Source organism: Chiroxiphia lanceolata, chromosome 29, assembly GCF_009829145.1.
Source record: "Chiroxiphia lanceolata isolate bChiLan1 chromosome 29, bChiLan1.pri, whole genome shotgun sequence".
Classification (NCBI taxonomy): Eukaryota; Metazoa; Chordata; class Aves; order Passeriformes; family Pipridae; genus Chiroxiphia; species Chiroxiphia lanceolata.
Genome location: NC_045665.1, coordinates 2,084,895 through 2,108,949, shown reverse-complemented (window position 1 = coordinate 2,108,949; position 24,055 = coordinate 2,084,895). Strand labels below are relative to the sequence as shown.

The 24,055-nt window shown below is 49.8% G+C and overlaps 1 long non-coding RNA gene across 1 annotated transcript; it reads left to right on the top strand.

Annotated features, from left to right (window-relative positions):
* The first annotated feature begins 556 nt into the window (after positions 1 to 556).
* LOC116799706 lies at positions 557 to 24,055 on the top strand. The gene is made up of 4 exons (XR_004361111.1): positions 557 to 697; positions 15,072 to 15,163; positions 15,598 to 15,961; positions 23,682 to 24,055. It is a non-coding gene; the product is annotated as an uncharacterized LOC116799706 (long non-coding RNA).

Below are 24,055 nucleotides of genomic sequence, written 5' to 3'. Positions count from 1 at the left end.
TATCTTAAGTTGCGGGTGCAAATTATATTTGCTTTGATTATTACCAGTTTGAATGCATTAATTTGATAGTTATTAAAAATAATGTGGGCTTAATTCTCGGCACCTGCAGAATATCATTTGGTTTGCAAATGAAACAAATTGAAACTCGGCAGAAAATAGGCAGCTCCTGTGTGGTGATCCTGTAATTCTGCTCCAAATTGTGTTTCCGAGGGGCCTGATCCTGCCTGTCCCAGTGATGCTCAGGACTCTGTGCCCTGGGCTGGCTGGGCTGCGGGAACAGTGCCAGGGCTGTAGCTGTGTGCACATATTATGGATCTGGCTGCTAATATTTGCATCTCTTTTTATTAATTTTCCTCCCTCGTTCATTCCTTAAAAGCCACGTGCCCCCGAACCCCTGGAGAAGAGAAGGTTGGCTTTTTCCTGCTGATGCTGTAGACTCCAGGGGTTGGTTGTTATCTTTGGTTATCTAGCTGTATGAGTGGTGTCGATTCTTCATAAAGCTAGATAACCGAAAGTAAAAATAACCCCATTACACGCCTGAGGAGGATGTGGAGAAGAAAGGAAATTCATCAAAAGGAAGAGGAGGAAAAGAAAAAATGAAAAGAGAAAAAAAAAAAAAAAAGGAAGAGAAAGGAAATGAGAGGCAGAAAAAAATGGGGAAAAAGACAACTTTCAGAGTCTGGAATTAAAACCCGAGGTAGGATTTTTTTATTTCATTTTTTTTAAGAACTCATTTTCCTCCTGTGATTTTAAGAGTTTACTAATTCTGGGCATGGGGAGAAACCGTCTGTGTTGAGAAAGACAAGGATGTTGCCGCTCTCTCCTCGGCCGTTAACCGTAATTGAATTAACAAAGTAAAACTTCCAATCAGATTATGAATTAGTTAAGTCCAGGACCCAGACTACAGATCAAGGATGAACTTTCATTGCATAACCAGTCGTAGAGCATCAGAGAATCCATAAATCAATACAGATTACTGTGTTGGATTATCTGTTTAATAAAGCAGTAACAGAGCAATGTTTATTAATGGTTGTTTTGCAAATACGAGTACTGGATTCTTTTTCCTTTTTTTTTCCTTCCCTCCCCCACTCTTCCCTATCTGTTATACGTTTAATTTTCTTCCCTGACAGCTATAACTTGATATCAGGATTAGAAAGAAGGATATGGTGATTTGGAAAATGGTTTCTTGCAGTTTTCTTTGTTTTTCTTCCCTAGTATCTATCCAAACACTTTCTTTATTCGTTTAACCCTTTGTCTATGAACATTTCTTTGCATAGACTCAAGATTCCAAGATTTGGGATTCACAAAATATATAGATATATATAACTTGTGTATGGAACCGTGTGAGACTCTTTGGGAAACTTGATTTTGCTTAATTTATCTTGTCTGCAAATCCATGCTGGTTCTTACCCCTCTTTACTGGATTATGTGTCAACCTCTTCCTTGTGGAAACTGAGATTTTTTTTTTTTTACCTGCTCTACTGTAGAAGGGAATTTTGGATCAAAGAGGTGAACTGGGTGCTTCCCACTCATTTTTAATAGTGAGACTGGTTGCCTTAGATGCTACCTTCAAAATACAGCAAAATATCTGCAAAGGTGTCTTGATGTTGCTTAGAAGAACACAAAGATCTCATGGTGGATTAAGAAAAAATAATCTCAGAATGGTGATTCCAAGGAGAGGAAAAAAAAAGAAGGTCTTAATAATAATAAAGAGCTAATGCGGGTGACGGCACCTGAACTAATTTTGGAAAGGAGCAATTATAGCTTTGTGACTTTATGAAAACCCTCTTGTGAGAGATGTAGAAATGAGCTGACTTTTGACCCACGCTGGACCCGCTCGTTTTGCTCATGTGCTCATCAGGATCTTAAAAAAAAACAGAAGGGCAGAAGAAACTGTCCCTTGGCACCTCATCCAGGGAAGGGCTGCAGTGCTGCGTGTGGCATGAAAGATTTATCCTGCTCATATGATTGCTTGAAATTAATAAACAAGGTATTTTTTCCCCCTCACCCATGGCCCTGTAATTCAGAATAATTTAGTACCTGTGTTAACTGGGAGTTCATGTAATGATCTTCTTGGGGAAAGCTTAGGGAAAACCTCCTCTCTGTCTTCCCATCGAGGTTCACCTGGGTGCTGCCATTGTTCCTGGTGCTGTTCCCGCAACCCATGTCGGTGCTGGCAAGGGAAGTTTTTACAGGCTCTTATATGATTCCCTCTTCCTTGTTACCTTCTTCTTTCTCCTCCCTGGGGCAAGTGAAGTGCTGCTCTCCTGGTCAGGTGGCTCATCCCCAGTCAAAGGGGGACATTGCAGAGGACAGGGCAAGAGGGAGCCAGCTCCAGAAATTATTTGAGCTTTGATCCATGGACAGGGAGAGAGCATCCTCCATGGAAGGGGAGAGAGCATCCTCCATGGACACTCACACCTGAGTGTCTTGTAGGATGAGGTTGGACATTCTTGGCTTTGGTGACAGTGGGGTGTCACCACACAGAGCTCTCCTCCTTCATCCTTCCCGGGCAGACTGAGCCTCGTTGCTGGTCCAGATGGATAGTATGGATAGTTGCTGCTCCAGCCAGGCTGAGGGACTGGGATGTGTCTGTGAGCAGACACCGGCACCGAGCAGTGGCCTGAAGTCCTCGTGTGAAGAGGGGCGGTGGCTCCCCAGGGGGCCAAGGGACTCTTGCTCTGGGTGAGCACCGGGGAGCTGCCACGTGCCACCCACCATTGGCCGCTGTCTTCGTTCAAGGGGGGGGAAGCACCTTTTCTCCAATCAGGGGCTGGGAGCGATGCCATGTGAGCATCTTTTGGTGTTCCTGGGTGACCAATCCTGGTCCCGCACTGCCATAGGCTGATTTTGATGGTGTCACTTGCTTGGCTGTAACAAAGGCACGGGCAGGAGTGGGGGGACGTGAACTGGGATGAGGATGAAACTCGGCATTTGGCAAACCATGTGTGGTGGGCCCGGACCCAGGGACAGGATGTGCCTGTGCTGGTCTGTGATGGAGAGGTGGGTTTAAAGCCCACCAGGCCTGACCTGGCTCTCTGGAGCTCGTGCACCTCATTTCGAGCTGCAAAAAACTCCCCTTAAAATGGCTGTGACTCTCCCCGGTCAGGGGCGTGGTGACACCATGGAGCTAAAGCATCTCCTGGTCACCACCCATCCCTTTGTGTTCCCAGCCTGGTAGGGTGAATGGGAACCAGTTTCACTCCACTCACTGCCCCTTGACCATTTGGTGGGTCCTTGGGGGTCCCGGTGCCACGAGCTTTGCTGTGGCCCGTGGGCTCTGTGGGTGCTGTTGGAGCATGTTGCTCTTCGTCTGGGTGGAGATTCCTTCTTAATTTGGATTTTTGTTGTGGGGGGTGGCCATTCCCAGTGGCAAGACTGGCTGCATGGCTTCGAGCTTGGCTCTCTCGAAGGCTTTTAGGATAGTCTTGCAAAGAGCTGATTTTTATTTTTTTCCCCCTTTTCTCTCTGATTTGCTTCTGGAGTGCACTAGCAGTAAGCTTGGTGTATTGGCATGACATTGATCCAAATTGCAGTTTACATGTGGCCATTTAAGCTTGCCTGGACACTATGATTTGACTGGTTAACACTCAGCACTGTCTACTCTGTTCTCCCTTCTGGCCATATAACTGCTGGAGACATTAATAGGAGACACATTCGCATGTTCAGGAGCAAGGGATCAGCTCTCCACATCCCTTCTCTTGCTTAGCAGCAGCTTGGAGCAGGGAAAAAAAAAGGAGCAAATGCAATACTAATTTTTCCATGATTCGGTGAGTCATTGTGGAGAACAAGCCTATACAAACATAATTATTGAAAATTATTAATTTCATTCAATAAATCCCCTTTAGCTCCTGTCTTTAATGCTTATACCAAGGATACAGAAATGCAGCAGGGCATTTTGTTGCTGAGTCCAAAGCCCTTTCACACCACTCTCATCATATGAACGATGCGCTATGAGTCAGGGGACTGGCAAAAGTGGCAAAAGTGCAGAAATGCTCATGCTGGTTGGTGCTGCCAGTGGATATGAACTTTTACTTTGTGATGGATAAAATATTTATAATTTTTAATATTTAATATTAGAAAATTCTCACCCCCAAATGATGAAGAATAGTTTAAAAATATTTTTAAATAGTCGGGATTGTTTGGTGTTGGAGGAAAAAAGACATTTCCCCACTGAAGGAATTTTCTGCTGGTCTTTTCCAGTTTTCAGCTGAAAACAATAGGAGGCCCTGATGGCTCAAGCCTTCTAGGTCTCCCTAGAGCATGGTGTCCCTTTCTCTCCCCAGCATCTCTCTCTCGGCACAGTCCCATGTGCCGTGGGTTGGGCAGGTGTGGAATGGCACTGCAGTGCCACCACAAAGAAATCATGCTGATACAATAGGAATATGTGTGTATCTATACAGATACAGATATAATTCCTTCCTCCAAGATGTTGCTTCCAGATTTGGTGGGAGAGGGGATGGTTTTTAAAGGTGCTCTCACGGCAGGGCTGGCAGCCAGCAGTGACTCACTCCCAGCACTGCTCCTCAAAGCTCTGCTGGTTTGGGGGTGTCAGGGTTCTGTAGTGTGTGGTCCAGCTGGTCGGGACGGGCTTGGGGGGATCTCTGTGCCAAAGCAAAGCATGAGGCTTCCTGCCATCGGTACCTATGGGGGTCAAAATGCTGACTGAAGCCTCCAGCCGCTGGACTGGGGCTGAGAGGGGAGCACGTCTTTGTGCCAAGAACAGAGTCTTTCCTCTTCAAACAATCAGGGCTTCAAACCCCTGAGCGTTTTCAAGGGAACGATTTTTATGTCGGGATTATGATAAACCGGCTGAGTGGGCGTGCTAAGCCGCCATAGGAATCAGATCAGGCCCTGCTTTAATTTCAGCAAGTGGCGGGTGTGTGGGAACGGAGGCCGGGGCGATGCTCGGAATTAACCGTCTGGGCTCTGGGCCCCGGCGTCCCCCGTTTCGGAGCACAGACCCGAGGAGGGGTGCGGGCAGGGTCATCTCGGCCCTGTCCCCACCGTGGCTTTGCCGATGGATCTGGCCACCGACCCACAGCACTTTGCAAGGTGCTTTGCACCACCCTGTGACGGTTTTAGAGTAGCCAGCGCCGGTCTCTGTACGGCAGGAGCAGGAGGGAGAGGGGATTTCTTAATATTCCGAGCTGCAAACGTGGTGCTGAGTGTCCAGAAACGAGACCAGGTGGCTCTCACTGCACCCCGCCAGGGGGGGAAGCGGGTGGCAGTGCCCCGAGGAGGGTACAGCTGGAAGGAAAATGATGAGCTCTGTGGTCTTCAGGCTGCTGGGAGGAGACGGGCGCCAGCGGGCAGGTCGCTCAGATGCAGCCGGGGTGATTGGATGTGAAAGCGGAGCCGCGGTTCTCGCCGCCCGCGCCGGCAGCTTCGCCTCTCCGCGCCGCCCGCCGCCGCGGCGGGAGGTTCTGCAGGCCCGGGCTTGTGTGACAGCGTTGCCAGCGTGACGGGGGGGCCCTAAAAATAGTCCTGGGGCCGCATTCCGGCTTACCCTGAGGGATTTTCAGGGACAGATATAGAAAGGGACGTGTGCGTGTGAGTCCCGACACCTCCCCGCTCGCTGCCTCTCTCGCTGTGAGAGCAGGGGAAGGGGTGGCAGCCGCCGGGAGCGGGCGGGATCTGCTGCCGGGAAAGCTGTGGTGGCCCTGAGAAATTCTGGTTCAGGAGCCCCGTGGCAGCTGCTGTGAGGGACCCCCCGAATCCTGGGGCTGGGATTCCAGGTGTGGGGTGTCTGTATGTACTGAAGTCTGTAAAGCTAACAGGGAGGTCTTGGATCGGTGCTCCTGGCTGAGTCCATCTCTGGTTATCAGTGGATCACAGTCTCTTACTCGCTGAATAACTCCAGGATTTATCCTGCTACAGCTGAGACCAGACTTGGACCTGGCATCTGTAACTGTACAGCTAAGCTGTGTAATCCTCACCCAGCAGTGGCGGCTGCGGCCTGAGCTCTGGCTTTGACAGCCCAGGCTAGGTGTAAAAATCATTGTAATTCTACTTTCAGGGGTTTTAGTACTGCTGGAGCAGGGACAAAGGGGGTAGTGCCAGGATGCTGGAGCAGGAGGAGGGAGCATCCTCACTGGGTGCATCTGCTGGGTCTCACGTGAAGAATTTTTACAGGCAGGCAGAGGATATGAGATGGACCTTGCTTTGGGACAGGGAGAAAATTCAGGCTCTCAGAGGAAAAAGAGAAAAAAGGCAGATTAATAAGTGTGGGGAATGAAAAACACTGGATACTCTTCGGTGTGGTGGGATGGCCTGGCCTCGAGGCCTGTGTGTGGCTCAAGGGGCCTGTTTGGCTCATCCTGTGGCCTTGTGGTGTTTAGGTCAAGGCAGGTAAACCAGGTTTAATTTGACCTTCAGAAGGTTCCTGACTGCTGGAAGCTCAGAACACATCCTTTGAAAAAAACCCACAAAAGCTCTGCTGGATCAGCATGGGAGCTCTGGGGAGGGGAAAGGGGGTCCCCAAGATCCTTGTCACCCTTATGGAGGCACTGGGTGCTCTTTGGCAAGGAGGAAGATATCTCCCTGGGGAATCTGCTTTGTTTCATCTGTCCCTCCTCCTCTGGCTTTTAGTAAGTTTCTACTATTTTAGGTAAGAGTGAAACACTCATCTTTTACAGTATTTCTTAGGAGTGGATTGTTTTAGGGATTCCTGGGCTGAACCAGGCAGGAATGTGCCGGAGCCAAATAACCTTCCTCTGGCATCAGCAGGCACCAGCTGCTTGGGAAGAAAGTGCTTGAAACCCTACAATTATGGGATAATGTATTCCAAGAGAGTTTCTTGGCTTTCCGTTCCCAAGCTGGAGAGTTTATATCCCCTCCCTGATCCTTGTAAAATGTCGCTGAACTTGGATGTTCTTGTCACCTGGCCCTCCACGGTGCCACAAGTGGTGGCAATCCCTCCGTGGCAACTGGCAGGGGCTTGGGGCTGAGCAGGAGGAAAAATACCCCCAATTTTCTGGCATTTGCTTTGAATTTGCCTCTGTGCCCTGGTTTTGGGAGAGGAATCATATCTTTGAAAAGAGATGGAGGGGCACCGGCCTCCACAGCCACCTATAGAGTCAATGGGAGAGTGATGGGGAATTAATAATATAACTTGGATTGTTCAAGGGAATTAGGCACATAATTCACTCAGGAACTTTCATTAATCCTGCAGGGCACTGTCAGTATCCAGGAATTTTCTCCCTGCTGGGGCCTGGTGGGGAGGTACAGGATTAAGCCCTCTGGCTGGTGAGAGGTTTGAGGTCTCTGGATGCTGTGCTGGGCTGGACAGGGACTGTGGGGGATGGATGGCCCTGGGCCACTGCCCCACCCCATGATTTTGCAGACAAACCCCACTCTCTGGAGAATTTTCTCCCGTCTTCGTCTTTGTTTTGGCTTTGAACAGCAAAACTCACTAGCACACACTAACACACACTTCTTTTTTCTTCTTCTTCTCTCTCTCTTTTTTTTTTTTTAATGAACAGAAGTTGTTTTTAACCTTAAACCCATCCACCTGCAGGAGCATCAGCAGGGCGGGGTGGGTTTTTGGAGGGAGAGCTTTCCTACCGAGCTGTGCATCTCCTTGGTGCTCTTTGCTCTAGAAAACCACTGATTTTTGGGGAGGTGGGGAGCAGGAGGAAGCCTGGTTGTGCTGCCTGGCCACTCTGCCCCCTCAACCAAGGCTCTGCCAACACCAGAACAAGCCGGCCAAGAGGCCGGAGTGAAGGCAAAGCTCTCTCCCTCCTCCGGTGCAAGGGACGGCCAGGGCGCGGGTTGCCATGGAGAACCGGGATTACTCTGCGCGTGTGTGCGCGGGGTGGGGGGAATATCGGCTTTTTTTTTTTTAAAACATTTTTGATAGAGTGCGATGCCGTCGGCGGCCGTGCTCACCCGACCTTGGGAGCTGCAACCTCCAACCCCATCCCCATCCCCTCCTCCCCTCCTGCAGCCCCAGCTCCTGCCCCAGCCCCTCCATCGGACTCTTATCTCCAATAATCCCCCCGTAAGAGGGCTTTCTGCTTGTTATGACACCCAGTGAAAGCGTGGGAGAAAGATCCTTTCTTCGCCCTTGTCCTCCACAGCCAGCCACTGGCCTGAATGGGAGGCTTTTTTGTGTCTCTGTGTGCCTGACTAATTGAGCTGAAGGACTTGCGTCTGGAAGGGCTTGAAAGGGACTTTTGTTGCCACTGCGGAGTTTGTGGAAGGCGAATGAGCCCTGCTTTCTTAGGGAACGCGGGTCCTGGGCAAATTTGACTCTCAGTGCTCACGCCTTCGGGTTCTTTGGGAAAATTAGAGAAAAAAGGGTGGTGGAATTGATTTTTTTGGGCGGGGGAGGGGGTAGGTTTTTTTTTTTTTTAGAACACTATCGGTAGCCCCAGGCACTGGAGAATTGAGTCTGGCAAAAAAAAATAAAATCTGGCCCTGCAAGGCTGGGGAGCTGGTTTTAAAAAAAGGGCTTGGTGAGATGAGTTTAAACCAGCTAAAAATAACTGTATGGGGAGCCCTTGTTTCAAAAAATAACAGTATTGAGAGCTTCTGACTGATGTTTTTTTTAAGGCCCAATAATCAAACTCCAAATTTCCCCAGTGGAAATTGTTTCGTGGTCCAAGGGCACTTTCACATCCCATTGCATTCCAAGAGGTGATGAGCATCAACTATCACAAGGTGGTTTGAATGGTTGCTGCAAAATTCCTCTTTTCCTCTTGCCCTTAAACAGGAGTGATGAAAAGTTGGGATTCTCCCTAAAAGCGTTTTAATTGTCCCTTGGTGCAGGATTGTCCCCTGGTCATTCCTGGCAGGACCAGTGATGGTGTGGGCGAGCAGGAGGGAAGCCTTCTGCTGTCTGGAATAGCCCAAACCTCAGATCTTCCTTAAAATACCCACAGACATCCTGCTCAGTAAGAAAACCGAAAGGTTTTGCCACAGCAGTTTTGCCACACAGTTTTGCCCAGACTCTTTTCTGTTGGGAAGGCTGGTTTGGGGCACCTGGGACTGTCACCCCTGGTGGTGTTCCTGCTGCACCACGTCCCATTCCAAGGATTTGGTGTTTTCCATATGTCCCTGCCTTTCATGATCTGATGCTGGGTTCATTCAGGGACCAGCAGAACCTTCTCCCAGCCCGTCTTTTCCCCACAGCAGGGCCATGAGAAGCCCAGAGCATCCCACCTGGAAAACACCCCTATGGCAAGGAGGTTTGGGGAAAAAGAGGACTTATGAGGCAGAAAACTCCTTGGCATGTTGGAAAGGTTGGACAGTGGCTTTTCAAGTGGCTGGTGGGAGAAATGGGGAAGAAAGTGGCTGTATGGAGTCACTTTGCTTCCGTCGCTCATCTCCCATGGGATGTGCAGCCCCTGCACCTCACTGAGAAACTGCTTGAAATTATTGACAAGAAATATGTTTCCTTTGTAACTTTTACCCCTCTCTTATTTTTTCCTCATTCCTGTGATCTTACAGGTCCCTCCACACAAGGAATAGCTGTGGAAGCTGCCAGGCTCTATTCCACCCTCTGTGTGGATAAACACTCCTGGAGAGTGTTACTTGGCAGTTGATTTCTAATGCCAAGGGATTAAAACATTTTGACAGTTGAATTTTTTGATGGGCTGATTTAGAGGCTGCAAATGCCCACAGCACCTCTTTTCTCACCCTGTGCCCAAAGGCCACAATCATGTGCCTTCAGGAGTTTTCCAGGGCCCAAGAGATGCATCAAGAATAGGGAAAAGCAGAACAACTGGGTTTGAAACAGATGTGGATGTGAGCAGTGAAACTTGACAGAGAAGAAAAGGCAAAAAGAGGTGAATGAACAGGGGCCTTTTAAATAAAAAAAACTATTAAAAATTTTAAAATCCCTTTTGGAGCTGGTGCCGAACCCCTTTTCACGTGTCTCCACTTGGGACTTTTCAAATTCAGCAATTTCTGCACCAGTCCTTAACTTAACACTGTGCTAAACCCCAACACTGCTTTTCTGTCCCGCAGCCCGAGGTCCGTTCTGCCGCAGCTCCGGGGGTGCCCATGACACCAGGTATCTGTTAAGTGCATCCTGACTTGTTATTTTCCTGGGAAACAACAATTTCTGTGCTGTTTGGGTGCTCATGAGGCAGCATCGAAGGCGTTTGTCCCCTCAGCCCCACGCCAGGGTGAGGCAGTTGCACGTTAGTCATTAGTGAGGAGCAGCTGCCGGTTCTGTGCCTGGGCACGGCTGTGCCCACCAGCACCCCCAGCCCTTCTGCTGCACAGGACTGGGCTTTCTTTGCCTCCTTTTTTTTTTTTTTTTTAAGAAATATATTTCACAATAATTATTAAAACAAAATCACCCAATTCCAGTTTTGGAATGATGCATGAACTTAGAAATTGGAGCTTGGAGTCAAAACGAGATGAGCGGAGCAGAGCAAGGCTTCTGCTTCTGCAGGCTGGGGGGTAGAAGACAAAGAAACCACATTGCAGGTGCTTTATTTTTTAAAAAAATTATTATTCTTTGTTTTTGTTTGTTTTTGTTTATTTTATTTTCCCTCACCTTTTTTTTTTTTTTCTTTTTTGGTAGGGAAAGGGTTTGTTCTTTTTTTCATTTTCCAAAGTGCAAACCTCGAGTATATTTTACACTCTGCAGAGGACTTACCAGTTTGGGATCACCTTAACAAAACAAAAGAGTTTATTTTTTTTATAGCTGACCAGTAGTTCTGGGCTTTTGCATTTCAGAGCACATTAGATTGACCCTAAAACAATGATTTTTATGGCGTCTCTAACCAAACCCCTAAAATTTGGGAAATTCTTGCCATTGCACAGATTATTTCTCCTGCTCTCAATAGCTTCCAGATTAAATAACAAGAGGTTTTAATTAGATGGGGAAAAAAAAAATCAAATGTAAAAGGAGGTATAGAAAACAACAGAATAATCAGGAGATTTCAGAAAAAATGAGGAATAATTTTTAGCCAAACACAGCAATAATCCTAAACTGCTTAATTATTGCTAATCAACACAGTATTGCTACAAAATATTTAGAATTCTGCAATGCATCTATTTCTCCACTTTACAGCCCATTGTAATAGTCATAATTCCTGCAATCCCAACATTTGGTGAGCAGGAGGCCACGCACCCAGAATTTTCCTGTTTCGGTTCCCAGCACAGGGACCTTTGCGTTTTTGGGGCTGGGATTGGGCATCGGGATTTTTCCAAAGGTTTGGAGGAGCAGGGCAGTGATCCCACGTCGATGCTGTGTGTGTTCCCAACACACTCTGAGCATCCCGAGATGCCAGGCGGGTCACGGGGATGTGGATGGGGGGCCTGTGCCACCTCTGCCATCCTTCTGCTCCTCTCTCCCTCCCTGGAGGACAACAGGCTCATTCAGCATCGGGGGAAACCACAATTTCATTTTTTTCCTCACTGAAAAAAGCTGGAAAAAAAAGAAGAGCGGGATCTTGGTGCGTTTTGTGACTTTGTTTCCAGTGGACGAAGAGCCGGTGGCTCCGTGCCCACCCTGGGTGTGAACAGCAGAACCCTCCTGGCTGCCAGAACCTTTCGCCGCACCACAGGGAAGGTTTCACCTTCTGCTGAGAGTGGCCTGCTTATGCCTTCCCTTTCTTTTCTTTTCTTTTCCTTTTTTTAATTATTTCTTTAAAAAAAATTTCTATTTTTTTAATTTTCTTTTTTAATTTTCCTTTTAAATTTTTAATTTTCTTTTGAAATTTTTGTATTTTCCTTTCTATTTTTTTATTTTTCTTTAATTTTATTTTTCCTGGGTTTGCTGTTGCTTTTATTTTTTGTTTCTTTCTTGTTTTCTATCCATTTCCATTTTTTCCTTAATTCTGCATTTAAGCCTGCTTTGTCTTGTCTCCTGCCAGAACATTTATCGAAGGGCAGCCGCTCCCACGCCAATGGGGTTTGTCTGTTGTTGTTGGTATTTTCCCGATGCTTTGTTCCACCCAAGACCCTCCCCAGGGCCCACGGTGCCCACCGAGGGCTGTGGATCGAGGTGCCTGGGATGGATTGGGAAACACAAAGCCCCAAGGAAGACACGGGGCTCTTGTTATCCTGGCCGCGCGCGAAAGAGTTAACCCATTAGAAATTCCGAGCCCTTCTTCCGATAGTTAAACCTGATTTGCATGCATTTGCATAATGAATGTCATTTGCATTCTTGGAGGTTGGCTACTTCTGTGGGAAAAGTCAAAGCGGGATTGCGGGGAGGGCGAAGGGGGGGTCGGCGAAGAAAGAAGGGAAGATTTTTCCCCGCACCCCACGCGCATCCCTGCCCCTCGCCAGCCTCGCCCAAATGCTCTTTTTTCCCCCCTTCTTTCCCCCCATTTTTTCCCCCCTCAATGCCTTCCTGCCTCTCTTTCCGCAGGACGCACAAAGCCAACCAAGGGGCGGATGGGCCGTGTCGAGGCGAAGCGCATCCTTTCCCGCTCCCCCCCTTTCCCCTCCTCTAATTTCTCCCTCTAATTCCATCTTGGCTCCCGTTCCCGGCGCCCTCTCGCGCGGGGGGCTGCGGCCCCTCTCCCTCCCCTCCCCGCGGGTGCATGCGTGCTGGAACGGCGGCGGAGAGGGGAAGGAAAGAAGGTGGGAGCCACCATTTTAAGCAGCTGCCGTGTAAAATGGCTGATTCCCTTCCCCTGCTCCTCGCCACGCGGTCGGCCGCATCCCGGCTGCATCCCGCGGGCGGGGATGGATCCTGCCCGTGGTGCCCCCGGTCCCGTGTCCTCAGCACCGCGGGGCTCGTCCCGGCCTCGGTCGCGGGATTTCCCTGTTCCCTGTTCCCAGCTCGGGGCGTCGCAGCCACGAAACCCCCCGGGTCACGCACGAGGCACTGACCCCAACCCCAAACCAACCTCCTCTTGTCTCGTCTTCTGCAATGGGGACGGCACCAAAAGCCAGTGCGTGGTCCTTTCTTACCAGATTTTTTATAATTATTGTTTGAAATGCCCTCCTGGGGACATTGTGGGGCTTGAGGCTCGGCTGCAGGATTTTTTCCTCGATGCAATGGATGACATTTCATTCTTTGTGTACTATGATAGCATTAGTGAAACAGCTGTTTAATTATTTTTTTTTTTACCCCTCCTCCCTCTTTTGGACTAGAAAAATTCAACAGCCTCATTTTTTTCTGCTGCTGAAACCATTTTGTGGCTATTCAGGACAGGGGGAAAAAATCAATGTGAATCATGAGCGACTCCATCCCCTCCTTGTGCGTGATGGGCTGAGGCGTGAGAGACTTCACTTGGTCCAGATGATCTGTGAGCACAAAGGTATTGTGCTCAGGTTAATGTGAGAGAGGGGAAAAATCTCCTCATAGAACCTGGTGGGGTGTGAACTGGTTAATTTTACTACAGCACTTGAAATGTTTTGGGGTATTTTATCTGAAGACCTGTTGTGAGAGGCTTGTGGGTTAGGTGAAAACCTTGGTGTTCCATGAGGCCGCGTTAGTTGTTCTTTTTAATTTCTCCCCATCCCTCTGTTGCCATGAGACCTGGAAACTTAAAAGCCTAAATATGCTGAGTGAGTTTAACCCTGGTGTGACGGGAATTTTGAAAGCAGATTAAAACCACCTCGAAATTTATCCTTAGAAGAAAAATAAATCACATTTTTTGCCAGTGGGCTGACACCTGGCTGGGGGCGGCCCCGTGGAGAGCTGTGGCTGGGCTCGTCTCAATCCTGGTCCCTGGTGGGGTGTGTGAGGTGGGAAGGGATTGGGGAAGGGGTGACTGTCACAGCTGTACCCCTTTAGCTCGAGCTGTGAAGGGTGTGTGGCCACGCGCTCGCTCCGCCTGCCAAACGTGCTTAGTCAGGAATGGGAAATACTTCCCTAAAACTTGCAAAAATGTACTAAGGCTCTTAGCTCTTGGGCTAAGCTGCAGCTACTTAGCCCATTTCTCACTGATTTTATTTATAAACTTCAGTCCATGCTGGGGGATTTATTTTTTTTTCTTCCTTTTTTTTCTCCCCTTCTTTCCCTGGGATGGGGCACATTAGTGGGTTGGAAGTGGGGCTGGAAGGAGAGGATTGGTCTGGGTGTCCCTGCTCTGCTCCCACCAGTGCCACTCGGGCTCCCCATCGCTGAATTTCCACAGAATTGGATTGTCTCTGATTTCTGTAGCGTTATAAATGATTTATGGGGCTGATGGACGGGAGAACAGGTTCTTTCTCTGGCCTGAGCCCTTCCTCTCTTAAACAAGCCACGTCAGTTCTGTACTGGGTGTCTAAATCAATGTGTAGCCTGTGAGTAGCCACAGCTGAAAGCAGAGTTTACACAGAGGAAAAATATACAAAGTGAATATTAATATATTATTAAAATATAAAACAATTCTGTAGGGATGCTCCAAAGCAGCCTGGAGCGGGGGCTGGCAGCACAAGGGTCAGGGTTGCCTGGTTTTGTTATTTTTAGGCAGGGATGTGCAGTGCTGGAACTTTCTTGCTTGGTTCCTACTGCATCAGCAAGGGGGAACCCTGCAGAGCCCAGGGTACATCCCAAGCCTCTTCCCTCGATGTGGCTCCCACCGGTGAAGGGTCTCCCTGGGCTTGGGGTGAAGTGCTTGGGGCAATCAGGATAAATCCCCCCGAGCGGGGGCCACAGGGTGCTCTGGGTTTGGGTTCAGCTTTCGGCCTTGGTGCTGCAGCCACTGCCCTGGGCAGAGAGGGAAGCCTGGAGAACACAGCTTCCCTGAAGGCAAAGAATAAATAAAGGTGGTTTTTTGCCTTAGATTTATGGGTTTTGGTCCTGCCTTGTCATTCCTGAATACTTGGGGCTGGCTTTGCCACCGGGGCCACAGCAGGATGCTGGCTGGCCCCACACTTGCCGGGGGCAGGGAATGGTGCAATGAGAGCTTTCCCCCATTTCAAATCCCCCCAGAGCAGATCCCGGCTCCTCTCGCTCCCCAAAGGGCAGAAGCTCCACTGGGGCATCTCAGATTCGGAAACCAGCCCTGCTGCAAGGATGCTGAGAGTTTTGCAACTTTCTTCTCTCTTCCTTATTCCCTTTTCCTGCCAGAAAAGTGGCTGTAATCTCCCTGTCCTGGTGTAATCCAGACAGGGAACATGGGGCTGACATTTAAAGTGCTCCCATCCACTTTTCTTTCTCTTCCTGTCAGGGAGGACGTGAGTTCATCCCATGTGAAGCTCATTTTCTGGCCAACGAGTCGCAGGTCTCTGTCCCCCGTGAAAGTTCACAGGGAATATCCTGGTAAGTGGATTTTAAAAAAAATTTTAATTTTTTATAGGCTTTCCCTAAGCTCTTACACCAGACTCTGGTACTGTCACTCTGCTGAGATGGGACAAGTGTCGCTATGGCAAGTGTTTGGGGACTGGTGAGAGCCCATGGTGACCACATGGTGACATTGAGAAAAAGAGGGGTCAAAAGCTCCATGGTCACCAGCTCTGTGGTCACCAGCACCTTCCTTGCTGACCACTTGGCCCAAAGTCTCAACCATCCAGGGATTTTGTTCTGTACTTAACATCTGTTCTTGTGGGTTTGTTGGTTTGTTATTCCCAAACCCCGGGAGAGATGTCTGTCCCACATGCAGGAACAAAGGGCTCCTTTATGGTCTTTGGGGAGTTTTTTCTGCCTTTTAAATGGAAAGGGGGTAATAAAGGTGTTTCTCTTGTGTTTCCTTGTAGCTCAGATCAGCTCGTTACCACATGAACCCAGGAGTGGGGGCTATATGGAAAACCTCACCCTCCAAAAGCCATGAGCCCCTGCCTACAGGGATCTGACAGCAGGACCTGCCTTGTGGGACCCTCAGCAGAAGCCCCTCACCACAGCTGGTCCCACATGCACTCCTCCTCTTCCTCCTCCAACCAGCAGACCCCAGCCTGCAGCACGACGTAGATCGTGATTTGCACCAGCGTCCATCCAGGGTGACCAGGGCTGCTGAGCAGCCTCGGCGTGGGGACACAGCACCAGCTCAGGGATGGACGGGTGGAGAGGACACCGGGACATCCCCATCCCACTGCTGCACAACACCCCCGGGACCACTTGCCGGTGAGACTGGGGTGGGATGTGGGCACCTCTCTGGCAGGTCGCACTGGGGCACGGGGAAGCTGCATCCACTGAGGGATGGGTAGCTCAGGTAGAGCCCACACCGGTGGGCAGCTGGCCTGAGGAGGAGGTGATGGGCAGGGGGAGAGGTGCTGGGAAGGGACAGTGTGTTTATTATTGAGGCGCAGCTGAAGCGGGTCCTTTGCCAGTGGTCAAGTCTGAATCACAAACTCCGCATTGTTTCCGAGTGGGTTCAGCACATTTCCCTTCTCCCCCTCCCTTCCCCTTTCCTCTCCTCTCGCCCTCGCACAAAGCTGTCATTGTGCCGGGGACTTGGTGATGGCAGCGTTGTTATTTGGTGTTAAAAAAAAAAAAAGGAAAAAAAAAAGAAAAGAAAGAAGTGGGGAGGGGGGGACCCAACAAGGTGAAGAGGTTTAAATCAGCTTAGCCCAAATGCCAATTAAAAACGAAAGAGGATTAGGCTTGTGATCAGCAGAATAGACAGTCATTGTACCCCGAGGAGGAGGTTTTCCCCCTCCCCAGGCCTGATGCAGTTGTGCCTCAGGTCTCCCTGCAATCGTCACCGCTCTGCCCCTGAGCTGGGATGGAGCAGGGCAGGGGCTGCCTCTGACCCCAGGGCTGAGCTGCCCACCCACCAGAACCCTTGCCTGGGGCAGAAAAAGCCCCACAGGCTCCTGGTGCAAAGACCTTTTCTTGCGTTTTTTAAGTGTATGCGAGGACTCTTGTCTTGCCTTGGGTTCAACCAAGCAAGGAGAGTTCTCGATCTCTCTGCCAAAGGAACGGTGTTCCCTGGAACAGGCTCTTGGGCTGAGAGTGTCCCTTGGCTGGGAGCTGGTGGAGGGTCCCTGGGGTGAGGTCCTGTCTGGGGGTCTGGGCAGACACTGTCCCTACCCTCTAGACACCTGTGTGCTGGCTGAGGGCTCTCTCCAACCATGGGACTGGGCAGTGGGAACCATCGTCAGAAGAAACCAGCATATCGCCTTTGGTCCCAGGGCTGCGGTGGCAAAGTGCCAGAAGCATTGTGTGGATTCTCCTCCAGACAGTGGAGATCCAGAGAAGACTTGGCACTTCTCTGCTCTATGGCCTGGAGATGACATCAGAAGTGCTCTCTGCCTGGTTTAATTCTCTCTGCCACCCGGCAGCTTCCCGATTTCATGGTTTGGAGTCTAATGTAGCCAGAACTTGTGGTCCTTGTAGCATCCTCACCTGCAGAGAAGAACCTGGGCTGGGTGAGGTGTGTGTGAGTGCTTGCTTGGATGTCTCTCAGACTTATGCAGCTCACCCATCTCTAAGCATCTCTCCCAGTACACCACTAAACTGGTAAAATCCCAGGAATCAACGTGGCTGCTGTTAATGGGGATTGGAGTCTGCTGCCATTTCAGTCCTGGCTCGCCTGACAGAGTGGTGAAGGCAAATCCCCTGCAGCCAAAATGGGTGTGAAAAGGGTGTCACCAGAGCCAGAGTGTCCTGATGCCACACTAGCAACTTTAAACTTAGGTAGAAAGTGTAGTTGTGGGCTCTCTTTGAGGCTATTTGGGAAAGGAAAGGTGCCAAGCATAGGTGGGAGCTGGGCCAAGCAGGGAGAGGTTTAAGGAATATCAGCAACAAATTCAGATGGAGCTTGAGCACCTCCATGTCTAAGTGCAGATGGGTTCAGCCTCAGCCCCTCCTCTCTTTTAGTCTGATCCTGCCTGGCAGTTGGGGGTGCAAAGAGACCCCCTGCACATCTCTCCTGCCTTTTCTCAAGGTGAATCCTCTCTGCTAAGGGCGACCATTGCCCAGCTGAGGAGACCCTGGAGCTTGGTGGATCCCACTGTCCTGCTTTGCACAGGAGCCCAGGGATGGCTGCGGTGGAGTCTGGTCCAGCCCCAGCCATCCTCTAGAAGACACTGAGCTGTCGTCTCTAGATGCAAAATGCTCCTGGCTTTGAGCCAGGGAGAGCAAAGAGGAGCAAAAGGGCCTTTTCCCTGGAGAGCAGAAGAAGGAGAGAGCATCCCACCTCTGGACCAGGAGCCGCTTCTCTCTGATCCAGCACATGGTCAGCACTGGCTGAAGGAGCACAGTCATGGTGGGACAGACGACTCCAGTGCTGAGGCAGTGGATGCTCAGGGAGCATTTGGGAGCAGAAAGCAGGAATGCTGCGGAGCAAAGGAAATTGTGCTTTGAGGGGAGAGGGAAAGGGTGAGGGAGATGTTGAGAGCTGGGAGGTGCAATGCCTTCACCTCCCTCCTCCAGAAAGCCCTCATGCCACCACTGCCCCCGTGCCCGAGGATGCCCACGGCACCCAGCGAGCGCACGGGGCTGTGGGAGTGGGGAAGGGGGCAGGATCCGTCGCCTTTTGTTGCTGCCGTGTAATTTATGATATGAGAGAGGGCCATTGTCTGGACCCATCCTGTATTTTTCCGAGGGCTTTGCCTCTCTTCCCAGCCCCCCGCTGTGCTCCTGCTACTGTACGGTTGCTATGGGCCGTGCTCCCCGCGCCGCGGCTATGCGGGGCAGTGCCGGGGAGGGCTGCCCGCCGCGCCCGGACCCATCTGGAGCCCCGAGCCCGCTGCCGCAGCCCGGGCCCTCGGCGGCCCCGCTGACGTGCCGAGGGCCTGGGAATGGGGCTTTCGGCCCATCCAAGTTCACGGCCACCGGAGGCATTCAGCTGCCGGAGGGGAGGAGGGGGGGCAGCGGGATCTGGGGCGTTTGGCTCCATTCTCCCTTCCCTTTCAGCGCCGGCAGTGTCCTCGGTGCATACAGATCCCCCGTCCCTTTCTCCTCCTGACAAGTGCGCACATAAATAAATTACCCCACCGGGCGAGTGTGGAACAATCTGTCCCCTAAATTCTATTCATCGCCAGACAGGACTCATTATTCCCCCGATTAAAGCCGCTGGAGTAGCTTGCAAGGGTTACAGTTACTCTGTCAAACTGTAAATAAGACACTAAAAATAAAGGGCGCTGGCGAGAGAAGGGGGAAAGGGAAGCCAGACTAATGCCTGCTGCTAGGGAAACCGAATGAATCCCTAATGACGCTGTGTACAAACTGCAAATAATGAAGGAAAAGTGACAAACAGACCTCGGCCAGGCTGTGGCGAGGTCCTCGCTCGACGGTGGTGGTGGTGACTGGCTCGCCCCTTCCTCTGGGGAGAACCAAGAGGGAGGGGGACCCCCTTCCACATCCCTCTGAGCAGAGAGTTTAAGCCCTTGTCCTTCACTTTCAGGAAGGTTTAGGTTTTGTGAACATGTTTGTTTTCCAGGCATAAAACCCTCCTTGGCTCGAGCCCACATTCTGAGGTTGCGCAGGGAAAAGGTCCATTGCCTGTGGCCTCAGGGCACAGCAGCAGCTCCCAAGCTTTTAGTTTGTGCTCCGGGAGCAGAGCACAGAGCTCTGACCTAGGACAGGGCTAGAACCACGGAGTTGAGTCCATCCATCTGCCCGGAGTCCTGGGGGATGCAGCCAGGTCTTCTTCCCACCTGCAGCCAGTCCTCACTCTGGTGGCTGAGATGGAGACCCAGGGCTCAGTCCTGGCTCTGGTCCACTGCTGCCTGGGGCATGATAGATGTCAGGGAGGGACGTGTCCAGCCCTAGAAATCCTCTTTGGATAAAATAAAATTCCTTCCTTGCTGGTCTCTTGCCAGCCAGCGAAAGTAGGGACGTTCACCTCACAGAGGATTCTTCTTTTCCTCCTTTGATACTTTAGAGCTGCAGAAGTGAGGCAAAAAATTCAGCTATAGGCTCATCGTGGGTATTTCTCAGTTCCAGAGGGACTCAGATGTGAGAGTTTTGTTTCATGTCCTCCCTGAACTATTCCCACCACCTGCAATGGGCAAAATACTGGAATTCTCTGTGTTGCTCAGGGAAATATATTGATTCATGTCTCCCAAGCATCAAAAAGCAGTGAAGAGAGCTCTGAGCTGTGCTTCTCCAGGTGGAATTTTGCTCTCCAAAGGAGAAACCCAAGGAAAAGTCCCAGTGGAGCCATGAAGTCCTGGGCACCTGGAGCAAACGTATCACTGGGCTGGGAACTGAGCTATCACCCCACATATCTGCATGGATGCCTCACTGCACATCCATCCTCCTGCAGAGCCCAGCAATGCTGGGGCCCTTTGGGGGCCTGATCTGCAAAAAAGGACCAAGGAAGGGCACAGCCAAGAGCAAGAGGAGCAGCAAGGTGCCAATCCCTGCCCTGCAGATGCTGCTCTGCAGGACACCTGCCTGTTCTCTCACTGGCAGCAGAATCCAAGGAGCCTTGTGCAGGTAGAGGGTTTTTAGAGATGTGCTCTGCTTGGGGCTTTCACAAAGCTCAGACATCTTAAAAGGGATTTTTCAGGGCAGCTGAGCTAGTCTGGAGCCCAGTTGCATTTCCCAGTCAGGTCAAACCTGGGTTTAGCAGATTTCTTCCCTTTCCATCTTAGGGAAAAAAACCACTTTTCACTCCCAGTTCCTGGTTGTGAAGCCTCATGACTCCATAGCAGCATTCCTGGGACATTCCTGTTGCCGGTGGTATGTGCAGAATTTCAAACAGTGGCACATGGCTCCACATCTCCTTGTGCTGCCCGAGCTGGACTCCATTATTTGGGAGAAACTCCAGGATGGAGCAGATTTATTATTGCCACTAGTAATAGTGTTGCCTGTGCAGCTCCTGCAGCCCCAGGTGGGTGTGTGTAGGTGGTGATGAAGGAAGAGCTGAGATTTTGTCCTTCCTCTGCAAAATTTACCAGCTTTGCTGGAAAAGGAGCAATTCTAAAAAAGTCTCATAGACAGCCAGGCCTGAGCAAGACAAACACGCCTGGGTTGATCTGGTGCTACCCAGCCGTGGAAATGGACAGCTCTTCACCAAAACTGCTCCCTGGAGGTTACCTTTAGATGAGTGATGGGCTTAAAGAGCCTCACTGCATCCTGGGAGAAGGTTTTGATCCCATGGGCTTTGCTCCCTTGCCAGGAACAGCTTCGCTTGAGGACTCAGGTCCTGGGAGCAGCATCAGTGCCAGGGATGCACTCAGGAATACTCAACTCCCCTTGAGATCTCACCAAGATTGGCAAAAAATAACTTACTTGCCTTCCCTGCTTGAATCTCTTGGGTCACATTTTCCAAGGTTTCTCTCAACCTCTAAAAATATGATTATTGCTATTTTTTACTGGAAGCTATGATTTCCCTCCCTGTTAATCACCCAGTGTCAGAAACTCAAGCATTACTCTGGTGGTTGATGAGGCTGGGGGTTTTCAGTGCTTGAACAAAGCACATCCTGACCAGGTTTGCCCTACAGCCACCTGGAGACGAGGAATGAGAGTCCTCAATTTTAAGTATCTTTATCCCAGCTCTGAGAAGATCCTGTGCCTCCCTTAGTTTCCTCCAGACACCTGAATGTGTTTTTCCCCCGACTATGGATGTCATCTAAATATACCCACGAACCAGAAGCTGGCAGGTTGCTCTTGGCCCTTCAAAGGTTGCTCAACAGAGTCTGAATGGTTTGTGGAGGCCGTGTTTCAGTCACACCATTGCCAGTCCCCTTCCTTTTCAAGGATTAGGATGAGGCAAACCTTCAGTTTGGTTTAATCCTCAGGATCTGGTTCTGAAGGAGTTTGCTGGCACACGCACAGTGCACGCATGTTTGCAGGAACAGCCAGGTAACTCACAGGGCTAAATCACTCTGGGTTTTTTTTTCTTTATAACCTCCTTTTAAAGCATGTTTAAATGCTCCCCTGCAGGCTTGTGTGAGGGCTGTTAAGGGCTTCATTTGAATAAATAAGGGCATAGGTACAGGAGGAGCATCACCACAGCCCCTGGAAACCCAGCACCAGCGAGGGCAGCAGAGGGCTGGTGAGTGGGGAAGGGCCTCGATGTTATATATTCCATAAAGTAGAGTAATTAAGTATTACTAGTTTTGATGACTTCAAACAGAGTGACTCCAGGAAATAAGCCCCTTCTTTATAATTAGTGGGATTTCCTCTGCATCAAACGGAGAGATTGATTCTTTAATCTGCTCACATGCTTTTGATTTGGTCTTTCAGCTGCTTGTACCAACTGCTTCTACTCCCTGCTCTTGCCGATAAAACCTTGCAAAGGAGATTTTAGGAAGGCATGACCTGAGTTGAGGTCCAGGATTTTCTTTGTGTGTGGCTGTTTTGTGTATTCCTAATTTGCCAGAGGTGATGATCGTGATGATAGCAATAATCAAAAATAACATAGACATGGGTTTTTAACATCCATGTACGTTTAGGTCAAATAATTGGGGGGTTTTGGTTATTGTTTTCTCTTCCCAACACACCTCTTAGCTCTGGCTCATGCTCTTTAACATCTGAAAAGTTAATTTTGGCTACCTGTCTGCAGTAACCCTGAGCTATCCTGGGTGGGACTTACTGTAAAATGTTGCTCTTGTAAGAGAGCACAGCCCTAACGCCAGGGTTTGGGTGGGCTGTTGGCATTCCAAGGGCTCCAACGAAGTAAGGACTTGGTATGTGCAGTCTTTTTAGAGTATTTCAGGTGTTGGTCCTGATTTAGGACTAAACCCAGGAACTTTGGAAGCTTTGTCTGAAATAAAATGGCTTGTGGCTGCCCCATCCCTGGAGGTGTTCAAGGCCAGGTTGGAAGGGGCTTGGAGCAACCTGGTCTAGTGGAAGGTGTCCCTGCCTAAGGCGGGGGGGTGGAACAAGATGAGCTTTAAGGTCCATTCCAATTCAAACCATCTCATGGTTCTATGAAAATCCCCACAAATGTTGCTGCTTTCCAAACAAAGAATTCAGGAGGGAGTAGGAACTTGCCCAGTGCAGGTGAAAGAAGCCGATGGTGAGCAACCAGCTCCTTCCCGGGCATCTCCACGGGCTCAGTGACACTGTATCAGTTGTATGGGAAATGTACCCTGGGGTCTGTGTTAGTTCCAGGCATGGACTGAACCTATTCTGTGCTACCCCCACCTCCAAACCAGCTCAGACCTTGAATCACCACAGCAAACAGTTCCCAGATGAATTTCTTTCTGGCACATGAGGTTCTTCTAGGATCACTGAGGAGGGAAAAAATGGTGAAAATTTGGGACTCTGCTGTTTTCCTTCCACCTTTCGACCCTGTTGGAAATGTGCAGGATGGTGGTGGTGCTGGAGCTTGGCTGTGGGTAAAAATGGGAGGACGATGGCCCTGCAGGAGGGGGTTTTGGCAGCTGTAGGGTAGGGACTGATATCCCACTCACTGTGGGGCCCGGTGTCGCTCTCAGCGCACGTCAGCCCCAAAACAAGGGGGGAGGACTGTCCCCACCACGGTCAGGTGGCCACCAGCCTGCAGGGAGGAGCTGAGGGAAAGGGATGGATCATGCTGGGTTCACCTGGAGCTGGAGCAGTGGTTGGTGCCCCTCACAAGCCTCCCCACGTCGGGAGCGGTGTCGAACACGGATCGTGTAATTAGGGACCCGGTGAATACGTAACTGTACAATTATGCAAATAGTGATCAAAATCACTGTTTTCAGCAGAAATGCCTGAAGATCAAGACAGAAGCTTCATGCAACCTTAATTTAATCTGGTCCTGCAGGAGTGGGGAGGTCTGATGGATGACCCAACCTTGTGCCTACCCGTGTTTAGCAAGGCTGGGGTGGGAGGCAGGGGAGAGGAGCGCCCGAGCATGCTAAACGAGGGGAAAATGGCACTGGAATCTTGTCAGCAAACCAGGAAAAAATGACACAAAGTGCTGATGTTTACGGTGATTTTATTTTTCTTTTAATTTCAGGTGAAGAACACAAGGTTGGAAGGAAAAAAAAAAAAGAAGAAAAAAGAGAAAAAGAGTCTCCAACCCCAGGAAATCTGTGTTAATTGCTTATGAATGTCTCTGTCTAAAAAATTATCGAATTGATGTTGTCGTGCTTTTTTTTGACAGGCTGTCTGTTACATTTTTTTTTAAAATATTCATGCACTGAAATCTAATTACTAGGCAAATTTAATGATAATGAAATGAAGGCACTTTAGCAGAAAGCACAGGGCCTTGTTAATGTTTTCTCAGCCTCTGTCTTGTTCATATTTTTAAAATTATGCTTTTTTACAACTGTCTTTCTTGCCTATGAAAAAAAAAAAGATTGCTGAAAATAAAACTTGGATTGTCGATAA